A 17,026-nucleotide genomic window follows, 5' to 3' on the forward strand; every position below is an offset into this window, starting at 1 on the left:
CTGAGGGGACCAGAGGTAGATCCATCCCATGTCACTGCTCTCCTGCCCTTCGTTACTGACCTTTACCCTAGAGACCCTTCCAGAACACAGCACACACATGAGAAATGTCAGATGATAAATGATTAGAATTTATTTAGGAGAAGTAGAAACGGGGAGGGAGCAAGACCTGCCCAGTCTGAGCAGACCAGGCAGCGGTCTCAGGGCAGAGGGAGAGCCGGGGAATGGAGTGTCCGGCTGAGGGGAGCCCCCAGACGTGGGGGACTCAGGGTCCTATGAACACTCTGAGGGCACCACTGTCTTCTCCACAGTGTTGCCGTCGTGCGTGACCTGGCAGCTGAAGCTGCTGACAGAGCTCCACTCTGCTTTCGAGCTCAGGCTCAGGTAGCTGCTGGCCGCGTACTTGTTGTTGCTCTGTTTCGAGGCCTTGGTGGTCTCCACGCCCTGGGTGACAGGCTTGCCATTTGCCTTCCAGGCCACCGTCACGCTGCCGGGGTAGAAGTCACTGACCAGACACACCAGTGTGGCCTTGTTCTTGTCAAGCTCCTCTCTGGATGGCGGGAACAGAGTGACTGAGGGTGCGGACTTGGGCTGACCTGTGGGGTGCGGGAGGGAAAGGAGGTCAGAGGCTCAGTATCCGCCCTGAAAGCCCCTGACCTCAGTCTCAATGTGGGTGCAGCGTCCTGATCCTGTCAGGATCCCTAGGTCAGGGACCACTCTGGGTCTAAGAAGCCATGCCACGAAGTGCAATTTGGAGTGTTCCAGAAGCACCTTCCTATTTTTCTGAGAAACCCTGAGCCTGGACACCTGCCATCCCCTCTCCTTTTGGACCCCCTTCAGCCACACACACCTGACGGTCACCCTTGTGGCTCTGCCTCTACCTAGTATTCTGACAGGGTCTGTTCTTGTCTTCTCTGTTTGTCCCCACAATGGATCATCTGAGGTCTCTGACCCCCTTTTTGGCCAATCCATGGACATTTCTGACCTCACCCATTTGTGCTGGGGGCTGTAGATTATTTGGCCTAAGGGGTCAGTGCCCCCTCTGCCAAATCTATCTCTCCTGCACCGTCTCGAACTGGATAGGGTTTTGATGATCAACAGAAGTCTGTCTGTTTGTCCATCTATTTCTCTCACTCCACAGTTAATGCCATCCCGTCAAAATATCATCACTAGAGCTTTCATGCCATACACTCTGCATCTCCCTGTGTGAGGATGTTTTTCCTGCAGAGACCCAGGAGCTCCCCTTGTCCTCATGCCCTGTCCTTCCCTGACCCTTCCTCTAGCCCCATCTTCTCTCCTGTGACTTCCTCCTGCAGGGCTCCCTGGGCCCAGGCTGGATCAGGACTCTGCATGGAGCTCTATGCAGGCCCCGGGGGTCCCTCCACCCTGCACACTCCTGGTGCTTGCTCATGAGCCCCAAGGTCCTGAGACCTTCCCTGCACTCTGACACGGGCATCTCTAGCCTTGCCCAGAAAGTTTAGGGTCACTTTAAAATATTCACATGGTAAACCCCTCACTGGTTCTTACCCCTCTTCCCCTTAGGGTGGGGGCCACTAGTGACCCGCAGAGAGAAATCTGGTCGCACAAGAGCCCATAGGGGAGACAGAGCAGAATCTGTCCAGCATCCAGCCTGACCCAGGCAGACAGACAGAAGAGTTCATAGGTCACCCTGTCCATTCCTCCTTCCCTGGGGTCAGAGGCAAAGGGCTTATGGTGACCAGCAGGGGCAAAAGGAGAGTAAGATCAGACATGGGAAGAGCTCAGGGTCCCAAGGGCTGGGTTTCTCAGTGAAAGCTCAGCCACAGCTGAGGCAAGACCCAGAAAAAGAGCAAATTAGCAGAAAATGGCCAGGATGTCTGGGAGAGCAGGGAGGGAGGGAAAGGAGAGACTCACCTAGGACGGTCAGCTGGGTCCCTCCGCCGAACACATTAACACTGTGACACAGGCTCATACAAAAACCTGTCTCTGGGAGGCCCTGCCCCACCCCTGAGCCCCCACCTGCAGCTGTGATGGGGGAAGCCTGGGTAACTGCCCAAATCTGGGGTAGGCCCTGGAAGGGCCACACTCACTGTCCCCATCCCCCAGATTACAGGATAGATGACACAGAACTTTGTACAGCAACAAGATTGTGAAAAGCAATTGTCCCCAAGGGATTAGATGTCAGATATGCTGTTTCTCCTATTGTCTCCTGGAATTTGGGGTCAGTTTGGAGGGCATTTGTGTTATTGCCACTGAGCCTCCATGGAAATGGAAGGCACTCCTCTCTTATGTCCAAACAACCCTAACTTCGGTGAGAGCATGAAGGTGGGACAGCTTGTATTCCCTAAGCCCCCAGGCCCTCCCTTTCCAGGGAGAGGCAGGCTGGTCAGGTTACTGAGTCACTGGTACCTACCTGTGTCCTAAAGGATGGAATCAGGGGCCCAGGCTTATCTTCCCCAGGGACAGTCTAGTTTGGGTCTATACTAGGTGATGTCAGGGTGGTCGTTTATGAACTGCCAGCATGTACTTTAGGGTGACCTTGGGAATATAATCTTCCATCCCTGCCATGGGTAGAGTGGTCTGTGTGTGCTGTGTCACCAGGGAAGCATGACCTTGCTATAACCCACAGGCCACAATCACCCTGCTCTGAGCTAGTCTGACCTGCCCCTACTTTACTCCTGAAATCCAGTTGATATGCCCTCCCTGAGGCATCACTGGATGCCTATTGTGTGTCCAAGTCACGGTCCTCTCCAAGTCATCAAGTTCCCTCCACTGTCCTTCACATCCTGGGTGCTGACATCACCTGCTCCATCCATAAATCAACCATAAAATGTCTCACCCTGACCTGACTTCACTTGTTGAGGTTCTTAATGATGAAAGTCCCAGGCCACTGCTAGGGTCACTATGAGCATGACCTTACCCCAATTTACGAGAACAGAAAGTGAATGTCTTTGTGCCTCAGCCTCACCCCATGTTCCCACCACCATTAGCCATGTCTCAAAGAGTGTTCCAGGCTCCCTGAGTTGCTCAGCGATGTGAGCAATTCTTAGGCTGTAAGATATTAAACAGTTTCTCTGCTCCCGGTCTTCTCAGTGTCGTGACTTAGCTGACATGCAGTGTCAAAGTTTGACAAATGTTCTATGGGATGCATTGTTCAAAGCTTTCCATGTCTCCGAGGTGACGGGCCAACCATGCACCCCTCACCTGGTAATGGGGCCCCATTGGGTTCCTTAATGGAACAGGGAAGGTCAATGTCTTTCCCAAAGACCTTGGCCTTGGGTCAATGTTTTTATTCCCAATATTTTCATCTCTAGCCACTGGTGCTCTCCTGACACCCTCTCCATTGTTCCCTGATTTTCCCTCAGGGCTCTGGATGTCTCTTCCTCAGCCCTTGTCCCCTCCCAGCTGAAACGAACTGTGTCCCAGGGGTCACCGCAGGAAAAGTTCTTGCTCTGGGGCAAAGCTCCCACTGGCATTGGCCCTGATTCAGGCTGAGGGGACCAGAAGTAGATCCATCCCATGTCACTGCTCTCCTGCCCTTCGTTACTGACCTTTACCCTAGAGACCCTTCCAGAACACAGCACACACATGAGAAATGTCAGATGATAAATGATTAGAATTTATTTAGGAGAAGTAGAAATGGGGAGGGAGCAAGACCTGCCCAGTCTGAGCAGACCAGGCAGCGGTCTCAGGGCAGAGGGAGAGCCGGGAATGGAGTGTCCGGCTGAGGGGAGCCCCCAGACGTGGGGGACTCAGGGTCCTACGACCACTCTGAGGGCACCACTGTCTTCTCCACAGTGTTGCCGTCGTGCGTGACCTGGCAGCTGAAGCTGCTGACAGAGCTCCACTCTGCTTTCGAGCTCAGGCTCAGGTAGCTGCTGGCCGCGTACTTGTTGTTGCTCTGTTTCGAGGCCTTGGTGGTCTCCACGCCCTGGGTGACAGGCTTGCCATTTGCCTTCCAGGCCACCGTCACGCTGCCGGGGTAGAAGTCACTGACCAGACACACCAGTGTGGCCTTGTTCTTGTCAAGCTCCTCTCTGGATGGCGGGAACAGAGTGACTGAGGGTGCGGACTTGGGCTGACCTGTGGGGTGCGGGAGGGAAAGGAGGTCAGAGGCTCAGTATCCGCCCTGAAAGCCCCTGACCTCAGTCTCAATGTGGGTGCAGCGTCCTGATCCTGTCAGGATCCCTAGGTCAGGGACCACTCTGGGTCTAAGAAGCCATGCCATGAAGTGCAATTTGGGGTGTTCCAAAAGCACCTTCCTATTTTTCTGAGAAACCCTGAGCCTGGACACCTGCCATCCCCTCTCCTTTTGGACCCCCTTCAGCCACACACACCTGACGGTCACCACTGTGGCTCTGCCTCTACCTAGTATTCTGACAGGGTCTGTTCTTGTCTTCTCTGTTTGTCCCCACAATGGATCATCTGAGGTCTCTGACCCCCTTTTTGGCCAATCCATGGACATTTCTGACCTCACCCATTTGTGCTGGGGGCTGTAGATTATTTGGCTTAAGGGGTCAGTCCCCCCTCTGCCAAATCTATCTCTCCTGCACCGTCTCGAACTGGATAGGGTTTTGATGATCAACAGAAGTCTATCTGTTTGTCCATCTATTTCTCTCACTCCACAGTTAATGCCATCCCGTCAAAATATCATCACTAGAGCTTTCATGCCATACACTCCTCATCTCCCTGTGTGAGGATGTTTTTCCTGCAGAGACCCAGGAGCTCCCCTTGTCCTCATGCCCTGTCCTTCCCTGACCCTTCCTCTAGCCCCATCTCCTCTCCTGTGACTCCCTCCTGCAGGGCTCCCTGGGCCCAGGCTGGATCAGGACTCAGCATGGAGCTCTATGCAGGCCCCGGGGTCCCTCTACCCTGCACACTCCTGGTGCTTGCTCATGAGCCCCAAGGTCCTGAGACCTTCCCTGCACTCTGACCCGGGCATCTCTAGCCTGGACCAGAAAGATTAGGGTCACTTTAAAATATTCACATGGTAACCCCCTCACTGGTTCTTACCCCTCTTCCCCTTAGGGTGGGGGCCACTAGTGACCCGCAGAGAGAAATCTGGTCGCACAAGAGCCCATAAGGGGAGACAGAGCAGAATCTGTCCAGCATCCAGCCTGACCCAGGCAGACAGACAGAAGAGTTCATAGGTCACCCTGTCCATTCCTCCTTCCCTGGGGTCAGAGGCAAAGGGCCTATGGTGACCAGCAGAGGCAAAAGGAGAGTAAGATCAGACATGGGAAGAGCTCAGGGTCCCAAGGGCTGGGTTTCTCAGTGAAAGCTCAGCCACAGCTGAGGCAAGACCCAGAAAAAGAGCAAATTAGCAGAAAATGGCCAGGATGTCTGGGAGAGCAGGGAAGGAGGGGAAGGAGAGACTCACCTAGGACGGTCAGCTGGGTCCCTCCGCCGAACACATAAACACTGTGACACAGGCTCATACAAAAACCTGTCTCTGGGAGGCCCTGCCCCACCCCTGAGCCCCCACCTGCAGCTGTGATGGGGGAAGCCTGGGTAACTGCCCAAATCTGGGGTAGGCCCTGGAAGGGCCACACTCATTGTCCCCATCTCCCAGATACAGGATAGATGACACAGAGCTCTGTACAGCAACAAGATTGTGAAAAGCAATTTTCCCCAAGGGATTAGATGTCAGATATGCTGTTTCTCCTATTGTCTCCTGGAATTTGGGGTCAGTTTGGAGGGCATTTGTGTCATTGCCACTGAGCCTCCATGGAAATGGAAGGCACTCCTCTCTTATGTCCATACAACCCTAACTTCGGTGAGAGCATGAATGTGGGACAGCTTGTATTCCCTAAGCCCCCAGGCCCTCCCTTTCCAGGGAGAGGCAGGCTGGCCAGGTTACTGAGTCACTGGCACCTACCTGTGTCCTAAAGGATGGAATCAGGGGCCCAGGCTTATCTTCCCCAGGGACAGTCTAGTTTGGGTCTATACTAGGTGATGTCAGGGTGGTCGTTTATGAACTGCCAGCATGTACTTTAGGGTGACCTTGGGAATATAATCTTCCATCCCTGCCATGGGTAGAGTGGTCTGTGTGTGCTGTGTCACCAGGGAAGCATGACCTTGTTATAACCCACAGGCCACACTCACCCTGCTCTGAGCTAGTCTGACCTGCCCTTACTTTACTCCTGAAATCCAGTTGATATGCCCTCCCTGAGGCATCACTGGATGCCTATTGTGTGTCCAGGTCACGGTCCTCTCCAAGTCATCAAGTTCCCTCCACTGTCCTTCACATCCTGGGTGCTGACATCACCTGCTCCATCCATAAATCAACCATAAAATGTCTCACCCTGACCTGACTTCACTTGTTGAGGTTCTTAATGATGAAAGTCCCAGGCCACTGCTAGGGTCACTATGAGCATGACCTTACCCCAATTTATGAGAACAGAAAGTGTCTTTGTGCCTCAGCCTCACCCCATTTTCCCACCACCATTAGCCATGTCTCAAAGAGTGTTCCAGGCTCCCTGAGTTGCTCAGAGATGTGAGCAATTCTTAGGCTGTAAGATATTAAACAGTTTCTCTGCTCCCGGTCTTCTCAGTGTCATGACTTAGCTGACATGCAGTGTCAAAGTTTGACAAATGTACTATGGGATGCATTGTTCAAAGCTTTCCATGTCTCCAAGGTGTCGGGCCAACCATGCACCCCTCACCTGGTAATGGGGCCCCATTGGGTTCCTTAATGGAACAGGGAAGGTCAATGTCTTTCCCAAAGACCTTGGCCTTGGGTCAATGTTTTTATTCCCAATATTTTCATCTCTAGCCACTGGTGCTCTCCTGAGACCCTCTTCATTGTTCCCTGATTTTCCCTCAGGGCTCTGGATGTCTCTTCCTCAGCCCTTGTCCCCTCCCAGCTGAAACGAACTGTGTCCCAGGGGTCACCCCAGGAAAAGTTCGTGCTCTGGGGCAAAGCTCCCACTGGCATTGGCCCTGATTCAGGCTGAGGGGACCAGAGGTAGATCCATCCCATGTCACTGCTCTCCTGCCCTTCGTTACTGACCTTTAACCTAGAGACCCTTCCAGAACACAGCACACACATGAGAAATGTCAGATGATAAATGATTAGACTTTATTTAGGAGAAGTAGAAACGGGGAGGGAGCAAGACCTGCCCAGTCTGAGCAGACCAGGCAGCGGTCTCAGGGCAGAGGGAGAGCCGGGAATGGAGTGTCCGGCTGAGGGGAGCCCCCAGACATGGGGGACTCAGGGTCCTACGAACACTCTGAGGGCACCACTGTCTTCTCCACAGTGTTGCCGTCGTGCGTGACCTGGCAGCTGAAGCTGCTGACAGAGCTCCACTCTGCTTTCGAGCTCAGGCTCAGGTAGCTGCTGGCCGCGTACTTGTTGTTGCTCTGTTTCGAGGCCTTGGTGGTCTCCACGCCCTGGGTGACAGGCTTGCCATTTGCCTTCCAGGCCACCGTCACGCTGCCGGGGTAGAAGTCACTGACCAGACACACCAGTGTGGCCTTGTTCTTGTCAAGCTCCTCTCTGGATGGCGGGAACAGAGTGACTGAGGGTGCGGACTTGGGCTGACCTGTGGGGTGCGGGAGGGAAAGGAGGTCAGAGGCTCAGTATCCGCCCTGAAAGCCCCTGACCTCAGTCTCAATGTGGGTGCAGCGCCCTGATCCTGTCAGGATCCCTAGGTCAGGGACCACTCTGGGTCTAAGAAGCCATGCCATGAAGTGCAGTTTGGGGTGTTCCAGAAGCACCTCCCTATTTTCCTGAGAAACACCTGCCATCCCCTCTCCTTTTGGACCCCCTTCAGTCTCACATACCTGACTGTCACCCTTTAGGCTCTGCCTCTAGCTGGTATTCTGACAGGGTCTGTTTTTGTCTATTTGTCTGTTTGTCCCCACAAAGGATCATCTGAGCTCTCTAATGACCTATTGGGTCAATCTGTGGACATTTCTGACCTGATCCATTTGTGCTACATGATTTAGAGTATTTTCCTTAAAGGGTTGCCCCCACATATCCAACTCTTCTGTACCCTCTCTAACTGTTTAGAATTTTTTGCTGACGGGAGAAGTCTGTCTGCCTGTCCTTGGGTCTCTCACTCTACAGTTAATGGCATCTTCCCAAACTGGTCATCAGTAGAGCTTTCAGGCCATAGATTCTGCATTTCCTTGAGGGAGGATGTTCTTCCTTCAGAGACCCAGGAGCTCCCCTTGTCCTCATACCCTGTCTTTCCCTGACCCTTCCAATAGTCCCATCTCCCCCGCCCCCCGAGTCCTTTCTCTTGCAACATTCCCTGGGTCCCAGGCTGGCTCAGGACTCTGCATGGCCGCTCTATGCAGGCCCCGGGGTCCCTCCACTCCTGCAACATTCCTGGTCCTTGTTCATGAGCCCCAAAGTCCCCAGGACCTTCCCTGAACTCTAACACGTGCATCTCTAGCCTTGGCCCAAAGCTCTGGGTCCCTCCAAAATATTCAGGTCTTCCCCCTCCCGAGTGCACCCTTATCGTCTCTTCCCCTTAAAAAGGGGGTAACTAGTGACCCCCAGAATTAAATCTGGTCCCACAGGAGCCTATAGGGAAAGACAGCACAGAGCACGTCTAGAATCCAGCATGACCCAGCAGACAGATAGTAGGTCGTGTCCAATCCTCTATCTCTTGGTCAGAGGTGACCAGTGGAGGAATAATAGTGACCAATGGAGGAAGTAGGACAGTAAGAAGAGGGATAGAAAGAACTCAGGGTCCCAAGGGCTAGGACCCTTGGTTGAAATTTGGCCACAGACTCAGACAAGACCCAGAAAAAGAGCAAAAATAGCAGAAAATTGCCCAAAATTCTGGGACAGCAGGGAAGGAGGGGGAAGGAGAGACTCACCTAGGACGGTCAGCTGGGTCCCGCCGCCGAACACCCAACACTGTGATACAGGCTCATACAAAAACCTGTCTCTGGGAGGCCCTGCCCCACCCCTGAGCCCCCACCTGCAGCTGTGATGGGGGAAGCCTGGGCATGGCCTCTGGCTGTTGTGAGGTCTGCAAGGGGCATGCTCACTGCTCACCCACCCCAGCAGATTACAAGGTAGAAGACACAGACTGTGATACAAGGCGTTTCCTGCCTGATATGCTGTTTCTACTACTGTGTCCTGGGATTTGGGATGAGTTTGGAGGGCACTTGTGTCACTGCCACTGAGGTTCTGTGAAATGGAAGGCGCACCTCTCTTATGTCCAAACAACCCTAACTCCTTGGTAAGACCAGGAGGGGAGGGCGGCATGTATTCCCCCCCACTCCCCCCTTCCAGGGAGAGGCAGGTTTCCTGTGTATGGAGTCACTGTCAGCTTCCTGTTGGAAAGGATCCGGTCAGGGGGTCAGGCTTATCTTCCCCAGTGACTGCCTAGTTTGGGCCTGTACTGGCTGATTTCAGGGTGGTCCTGTACGGACTGCCAACCAGACTTTCAGGTGACCATAAGAATACCCACTGCCATCCCACCCATGGGTAGAGTGGTCTTGGGGTGCTGTGTCACCAGGGAAGCATGACTTTGCTGTCACCGACAGGTCACACTCATCCTGCTCCGAGCTAGTCTGACCTGCCCTTACTTAACTCCAGAATTCCAGTTGATATGCGCTCCTTGAGATATCACTGGATGCCCATTCTGTGCCCAAAAAAGTGCCAGCTTTAATTCATCAGGTCACTCCCCTGTCCTTCACATCCTGGGGGCTGACATCACCTGCTCAATCCATAAACCAACCATAAAAATGTCTCATCCTTTCCGACTTCAGGTGTTAAGACCCTTCTCGATGAAAGCCCCAGGCCCCTGGTACTGTCACCTTGAGTCTGACCCTGACCCAGGGCTATCAGAACATAAACAGAGATTCTTTGTGCCTCAACCTCGGCCATGTACCCAGCAACCGTATCCATGTGATAAAGAGCTCCAGGCTCCCTGAGTAGCTCAAGGGTGTGACCGTGATAGGGGAATTGTTAGGCTATGTGATAATAAACAGTGTTTCTGCTCTAGGACTGTCAGGTCCATTACTTAGCAAACATGCCTGTCAGAGTTTGACAAATGTACTTTGAAATGCATTGTTCAGAAATTTCCACGTCTCTAAGGTGAGGGGCAACCACAAACCCCTCACCTGGTAATGGGGCCCCGTTGGGTTCCTTGATTAAACAGGGAAGTTCAATGTCTTTCCCAAAGACCTTGGCCTTGGTTTCATCTGTAGCCCCTGCTTCCCTCCTTGGAACCTCTTCATTTTTCCCTCATTTGCCTCCGGGCTCCGGATCCCACTTAGTCAGCCCTTGTCCCTTCCCAGCTGAAATGAACTGTGTCCCAGGGGTCAGCCCACCAGAGGTTCCTGCTCTGGGTCTCGGCTCCCACTGGCATTGGCCCTGATTCAGGCTGAGGGGTCCAGAAGTAGATCCATCCCATGTCACTGCTCTCCTGCCCTTCGTTACTGACCTTTACCCTAGAGACCCTTCCAGAACACAGCACACACATGAGAAATGTCAGATGATAAATGATTAGAATTTATTTAGGAGAAGTAGAAACGGGGAGGGAGCAAGACCTGCCCAGTCTGAGCAGACCAGGCAGCGGTCTCAGGGCAGAGGGAGAGCCGGGAATGGAGTGTCCGGCTGAGGGGAGCCCCCAGACGTGGGGGACTCAGGGTCCTACGAACACTCTGAGGGCACCACTGTCTTCTCCACAGTGTTGCCGTCGTGCGTGACCTGGCAGCTGAAGCTGCTGACAGAGCTCCACTCTGCTTTCGAGCTCAGGCTCAGGTAGCTGCTGGCCGCGTACTTGTTGTTGCTCTGTTTCGAGGCCTTGGTGGTCTCCACGCCCTGGGTGACAGGCTTGCCATTTGCCTTCCAGGCCACCGTCACGCTGCCGGGGTAGAAGTCACTGACCAGACACACCAGTGTGGCCTTGTTCTTGTCAAGCTCCTCTCTGGATGGCGGGAACAGAGTGACTGAGGGTGCGGACTTGGGCTGACCTGTGGGGTGCGGGAGGGAAAGGAGGTCAGAGGCTCAGTATCCGCCCTGAAAGCCCCTGACCTCAGTCTCAGTGTGGGTGCAGCGTCCTGATCCTGTCAGGATCCCTAGGTCAGGGACCACTCTGGGTCTAAGAAGCCATGCCATGAAGTGCAATTTGGGGTGTTCCAAAAGCACCTTCCTATTCTGCTGAGAAACACCTGCCATCCCCTCTCCTTTTGGACCCCCTTCAGTCTCACACACCTAACTGTCACCCTTTAGGCTCTCCCTCTACCTGGTATTCTGACAGTGTCTGTTTTTGTCTATTTGTCTGTTTGTCCCCACAAAGGATCTTCTAAGCTCTCCAACTACTTATTGGGTCAATCTGTGGACCTTTCTGTGCTGATCCATTTATGCTACAGGGTTTAGAGTATTTTTCTTAAAGGATCGCCTCCACAAATCCATCTCTCCTGCACGCTCTCTAACTGGCAGGATTTTTGCTGACTGGAGAAGTCTGTCTGTCTGTCCTTGGGTCTCTCACTCCACAGTTAATGCCATCCTGTCAAAATATCATCACTAGAGCTTTCATGCCATACACTCTGCATCTCCCTGTGTGAGGATGTTTTTCCTGCAGAGACCCAGGAGCTCCCCTTGTCCTCATGCCCTGTCCTTCCCTGACCCTTCCTCTAGCCCCATCTCCTCCCCTGTGACTTCCTCCTGCAGGGCTCCCTGGGCCCAGGCTGGATCAGGACTCTGCATGGAGCTCTATGCAGGCCCCGGGGGTCCCTCCATCTTGCACACTCATGGTGCTTTCTCATGAGCCCCACGGTCCTGGGACCTTCCCTGCACTCTGACCTGGGCATCTCTAGCCTGGACCAGAAAGTTTAGGTCACTTTAAAATATTCTCGTGGTGACCCCCTCACTGCTTCTTACCCCTCTTCCCCTTAGGGTGGGGGCCACTAGTGACCCCCAGAAAGAAATCTGGCCCCACAAGAGCCCATAAGGGGAGACAGAGCAGAATCTGTCCAGCATCCAGCCTGACCCAGGCAGACAGACAGAAGAGTTCATAGGTCACCCTGTCCATTCCTCCTTCCCTGGGGTCAGAGGCAAAGGGCTTATGGTGAGTAGCAGAGGCAAAAGGACAGTAGGATCAGACATGGGAAGAGCTCAGGGTCCCAAGGGCTGGGTTTCTCAGTGAAATCTTAGCCACAGCTGAGACACGACCCAGAAAAAGAGCAAATTAGCAGAAAATTTGCAGGATGTCTGGGGAGAGCAGGGAAGGAGGGGAAGGAGAGACTCACCTAGGACGGTCAGCTGGGTCCCTCCGCCGAACACAACACACTGTGACACAGGCTCATACAAAAACCTGTCTCTGGGAGGCCCTGCCCCACCCCTGAGCCCCCCACCTGCAGCTGTGATGGGGGAAGCCTGGGTAACTGCCCAAATCTGATGTCTGCCCTGCAAGGGCCACATTCACTGTCCCCATCCCCCAGATTACAGGATAGATGACACAGAGCTTTGTACAGCAACAGGATGGTGAAAAGCAATTTTCCTCAAGGGATCAGATGTCAGATATGCTGTTTCTCCTATTGTCTCCTGGGATTTAGGGTCAGTTTGGAGGGCATTTGTGTCACTGCCACTGAGCCTCCATGGAAATGGAAGGCACTCCTCTCTAATGTCCAAACAACCCTAACTTCGGTGAGAGCATGAAGGTGGGACAGCTTGTATTCCCTAAGCCCCCAGGCCCTCCCTTTCCAGGGAGAGGTAGGCTGGCCAGGTTACTGAGTCACTGGTACCTACCTGTGTCCTAAAGGATGGAATCAGGGGCCCAGGCTTATCTTCCCCAGGGACAGTCTAGTTTGGGTCTATACTGGGTGATGTCAGGGTGGTCGTTTATGAACAGCCAGCATGTACTTTAGGGTGACCTTGGGAATATAACCTGCCATCCCTGCCATGGGTAGAGTGGTCTGGGTGTGCTGTGTCACCAGGGAAGCATGACCTTGCTGGAACCCACAGGCCACACTCACCCTGCTCTGAGCTAGTCTGACCTGCCCTTACCTTACTCCTGAAATCCAATTGATATGCCCTCCCTGAGGCATCACTGGATGCCTATTGTGGGTCCAGGTCACGGTCCTCTCCAAGTCATCAAGTTCCCTCCACTGTCCTTCACATCCTGGGTGCTGACATCACCTGCTCCATCCATAAATCAACCATAAAATGTCTCACCCTGACCTGACTTCAGGTGTTGAGACTCTTAAGGATGAAAGTCTCTGGGCACTGCTAGGTCACTAGGACCCTGACCTTGCCCAGGCCTATGAGAACAGAAAGTGAGAGTCTTTGTGCCTCAGCCTGACCCCATGTTCCCAGCACCATTAGCCATGTCTCAAAGAGTGGTCCAGGCTCCCTGAATTGCCTAGGGATGTGAACAATTTTTAGGCTGTAAGATATTAAACAGTTTCTCTGTTCCCAGTCTTCTCAGTGTCATGACTTAGGTGACATGCATTGTCAAAGTTTGATAAATGTACTGTGGGATGCATTGTTTAAAGCTTTTCAGGGCTCCAAGGTGACGGGCCAACCACACACCCCTCACCTGGTTATGGGGCCCCATTGGGTTCCTTAATGGAACAGGGAAGTTCAATGTCCTTCTCAAAGACCTTCGGCTTGGCTCAGTGTTTTCTTTCCCAATATTTTCATGTGTAGCCACTGGTGCCCTCCTGGCACCCTCTCCATTTTCCCCCGATTTCCCCGAAGGGCTTGGATGTCTCTTACTCAGCCCTTGTCCCTTCCCAGCTGAAACTGTGTCCCATGAGTCACCCCAGCAAAGGTTCTTGCTCTGAGTCAAGGCTCCCACAAACATTGACCCTGAATCAGGCTGAGGGGACCAGAGGTAGATCCATCCCATGTCACTGCTCTCCTGCCCTTCGTTACTGACCTTTAACCTAGAGACCCTTCCAGAACACAGCACACACATGAGAAATGTCAGATGATAAATGATTAGACTTTATTTAGGAGAAGTAGAAACGGGGAGGGAGCAAGACCTGCCCAGTCTGAGCAGACCAGGCAGCGGTCTCAGGGCAGAGGGAGAGCCGGGAATGGAGTGTCCGGCTGAGGGGAGCCCCCAGACGTGGGGGACTCAGGGTCCTACGAACACTCTGAGGGCACCACTGTCTTCTCCACAGTGTTGCCGTCGTGCGTGACCTGGCAGCTGAAGCTGCTGACAGAGCTCCACTCTGCTTTCGAGCTCAGGCTCAGGTAGCTGCTGGCCGCGTACTTGTTGTTGCTCTGTTTCGAGGCCTTGGTGGTCTCCACGCCCTGGGTGACAGGCTTGCCATTTGCCTTCCAGGCCACCGTCACGCTGCCGGGGTAGAAGTCACTGACCAGACACACCAGTGTGGCCTTGTTCTTGTCAAGCTCCTCTCTGGATGGCGGGAACAGAGTGACTGAGGGTGCGGACTTGGGCTGACCTGTGGGGTGCGGGAGGGAAAGGAGGTCAGAGGCTCAGTATCCGCCCTGAAAGCCCCTGACCTCAGTCTCAATGTGGGTGCAGCGCCCTGATCCTGTCAGGATCCCTAGGTCAGGGACCACTCTGGGTCTAAGAAGCCATGCCATGAAGTGCACTTTGGGGTGTTCCAAAAGCACCTCCGTATTTTCCTGAGAAACACCTGCCATCCCCTCTCCTTTTGGACCCCCTTCAGTCACACACTTGACTATCACTCTCGTGGCTCTGCCTCTAGCTGGTATTCTGACAGGGTTTGTCTTTGTCTATTTGTCTGTTTGTCCCCACAAAGGATCATCTGAGCTCTCTAACAACTTACTGGGTCAATCTGTGGACATTTCTGACCTGATCCATTAGTGCTACAGGGTTTAGAGTATTTTCCTTAAACGGTCGCACGCACATATCTAACTCTCCTGCACCCTCTCTAACTGGTTAGGATTTTTGCTGATGGGAGAAGTCTATCTGCCTGTCCTTGGGTCTCTCATTCTACAGTTAATGACATCTCCCCAAATTGGTCATCATTAGAGCTTTCAAGCCATAGATTCTGTGTTTCCTTGGGGGAGGATGTTCTTCCTTCAGAGACCCAGGAGCTCCCCTTGTCCTCATGCCCTGTCCTTCCCTGACCCTTCCTCTAGCCCAATCTCCTCCCCTCCCGGTGTCCTTCCTCCTGCAACATTCCCTGGGTCCGAGGCTGGCTCAGGACTCTGCATGGAGCTCTATGCAGGCCCTGGGGGTCTCTCCACTCCTGCAACATTCGTGTCCCTGTTCATGAGCGCCAAGTTCCCCAGGAGCTTTCCTGAACTCTGACACATGCATCTCTAGCCTTGGCCCAAAGCTCTGGGTCCTTCCAAAATATTCAGGTGGTTCCACCCTCAGTGCACCCTTATTGTTTCTTCCCCTTAAAAAAGGGGGTACTAGTGACCCCTAGAAAGAAATCTGGTCCCACAAAAGCCCATAAGGGAAGACAGAGCAGAATCTGTCCAGCATCCAGCCTGACCCAGGCAGACAGACAGAAGAGTTCATAGGTCACCCTGTCCATTCCTCCTTCCCTGGGGTCAGAGGTAAAGGGCTTATGGTGACCAGCAGAGGCAAAAGGACAGTAAGATCAGACATGGGAAGAGCTCAGGTTCTCAAGGGCTAGGATCCTGGGTGGAAGCTTAGCCACAGCTGAGACAAGACCCAGAAAAAGAGCAAATTAGCAGAAAATGACCAGGATGTCTGGGAGAGCAGGGAAGGAGGGGGAAGAAGAGACTCACCTAGGACGGTCAGCTGGGTCCCGCCGCCGAACACCCAACACTGTGATACAGGCTCATACAAAAACCTGTCTCTGGGAGGCCCTGCCCCACCCCTGAGCCCCCACCTGCAGCTGTGATGGGGGAAGCCTGGGCATGGCCTCTGGCTGTTGTGAGGTCTGCAAGGGGCATGCTCACTGCTCACCCACCCCAGCAGATTACAAGGTAGAAGACACAGACTGTGATACAAGGCGTTTCCTGCCTGATATGCTGTTTCTACTACTGTGTCCTGGGATTTGGGATGAGTTTGGAGGGCACTTGTGTCACTGCCACTGAGGTTCTGTGAAATGGAAGGCGCACCTCTCTTATGTCCAAACAACCCTAACTCCTTGGTAAGACCAGGAGGGGAGGGCGGCATGTATTCCCCCCCACTCCCCCCTTCCAGGGAGAGGCAGGTTTCCTGTGTATGGAGTCACTGTCAGCTTCCTGTTGGAAAGGATCCGGTCAGGGGGTCAGGCTTATCTTCCCCAGTGACTGCCTAGTTTGGGCCTGTACTGGCTGACTTCAGGGTGATCCTGTACGGATTGCCAACCAGACTTTCAGGTGACCATAAGAATACCCACTGCCATCCCACCCATGGGTAGAGTGGTCTTGGGGTGCTGTGTCACCAGGGAAGCAGGACCTTGCTGTAACCCACAGGCCACACTCATCCTGCTCTGAGCTAGTCTGACCTGCCCTTACTTAACTCCACAATTCCAGTTGATATGCCCTCCCTGAGGCATCACTGGATGCCCATTCTGTGCCCAGAAGGGTGCCCTCTCTAATTCGTCAGATCAGTTCCCTGTCCTTCACACCCTGGGGGCTGACATCACCTGCTCCATCCATAAACAAGCCATAAAATCTCTCACCCTTTCCAACTTCAGGTGTTAAGACTCTTCTCGATGAAAGCCCCAGGCCCCTGCTACTGTCACCTTGAGTCTGACCCTGACCCAGGTCTATCAGAACATAAACAGAGCTTCTTTGTGGCTCAGCCTCACCCCATGTTGCTGGCACGATTAGCCATGTCATAAAGTGCTCCAGGCTCCCTGAGTTGCTCAGGGGCGTGAACATGACAGGGGATTGTTAGGCTATGTGATAATAAACATTTTCTCCGCTTAAAGACTTGTCAGGTTCTTCACTTAGCAAACATGCATTGTCAGAGCTTGAAAAATGTAATATGGGATGCACTGTTAAGAACATTCTAGGTCTCTGAGGTGAGGGGCAACCACAAGACCTTCACCTGGTAATGGGGCCCCATTGGGTTCCTTGATGAAACAGGGAAGTTCAATGTCTGTTCCCCAAGACCATGGCCTTGGCTCAGTGTTTTCCTGGCCCATTATTTCCATGTGTAGCCACTGGAAACCT

At 53.3% G+C, this 17,026-nt stretch overlaps 4 pseudogenes and 1 gene segment (V, D, J or C); all 5 read right to left on the reverse strand.

Annotated features, from left to right (window-relative positions):
- Positions 1-102: 102 nt before the first annotated feature.
- On the reverse strand, positions 103-1,950 carry LOC308550068 (immunoglobulin lambda constant 3-like). The segment is given in 2 exons: positions 1,891-1,950; positions 103-593 (listed from the first exon to the last, which is right to left on the reverse strand).
- On the reverse strand, positions 174-5,414 carry LOC308549770 (immunoglobulin lambda constant 3 pseudogene; annotated as a pseudogene). Its single transcript, XR_014000664.1, has 3 exons — positions 5,357-5,414; positions 3,729-4,059; positions 174-261 (listed from the first exon to the last, which is right to left on the reverse strand). The product of XR_014000664.1 is annotated as an immunoglobulin lambda constant 3 pseudogene (transcript).
- LOC308549771 (immunoglobulin lambda constant 3 pseudogene) lies at positions 224-8,942 on the reverse strand (annotated as a pseudogene). Its single transcript, XR_014000665.1, has 4 exons — positions 8,913-8,942; positions 8,809-8,848; positions 7,190-7,520; positions 224-261 (listed from the first exon to the last, which is right to left on the reverse strand). The product of XR_014000665.1 is annotated as an immunoglobulin lambda constant 3 pseudogene (transcript).
- A 1,495-nt stretch (positions 8,943-10,437) lies between these two features.
- Positions 10,438-12,367, reverse strand: LOC308549772 (immunoglobulin lambda constant 3 pseudogene; annotated as a pseudogene). Its single transcript has 2 exons — positions 12,196-12,367; positions 10,438-10,917 (listed from the first exon to the last, which is right to left on the reverse strand). The product of its transcript is annotated as an immunoglobulin lambda constant 3 pseudogene (transcript).
- Positions 12,368-13,875: 1,508 nt separating this feature from the next.
- LOC308549773 (immunoglobulin lambda constant 3 pseudogene) lies at positions 13,876-16,919 on the reverse strand (annotated as a pseudogene). The gene is made up of 3 exons: positions 16,902-16,919; positions 15,647-15,686; positions 13,876-14,358 (listed from the first exon to the last, which is right to left on the reverse strand). The product of its transcript is annotated as an immunoglobulin lambda constant 3 pseudogene (transcript).
- Positions 16,920-17,026: the final 107 nt, after the last annotated feature.

The sequence above is a fragment of the Miniopterus schreibersii genome (assembly GCF_964146895.1).
Source record: "Miniopterus schreibersii genome assembly, chromosome: 20".
In the NCBI taxonomy this organism is placed as follows: domain Eukaryota; kingdom Metazoa; phylum Chordata; class Mammalia; order Chiroptera; family Miniopteridae; genus Miniopterus; species Miniopterus schreibersii.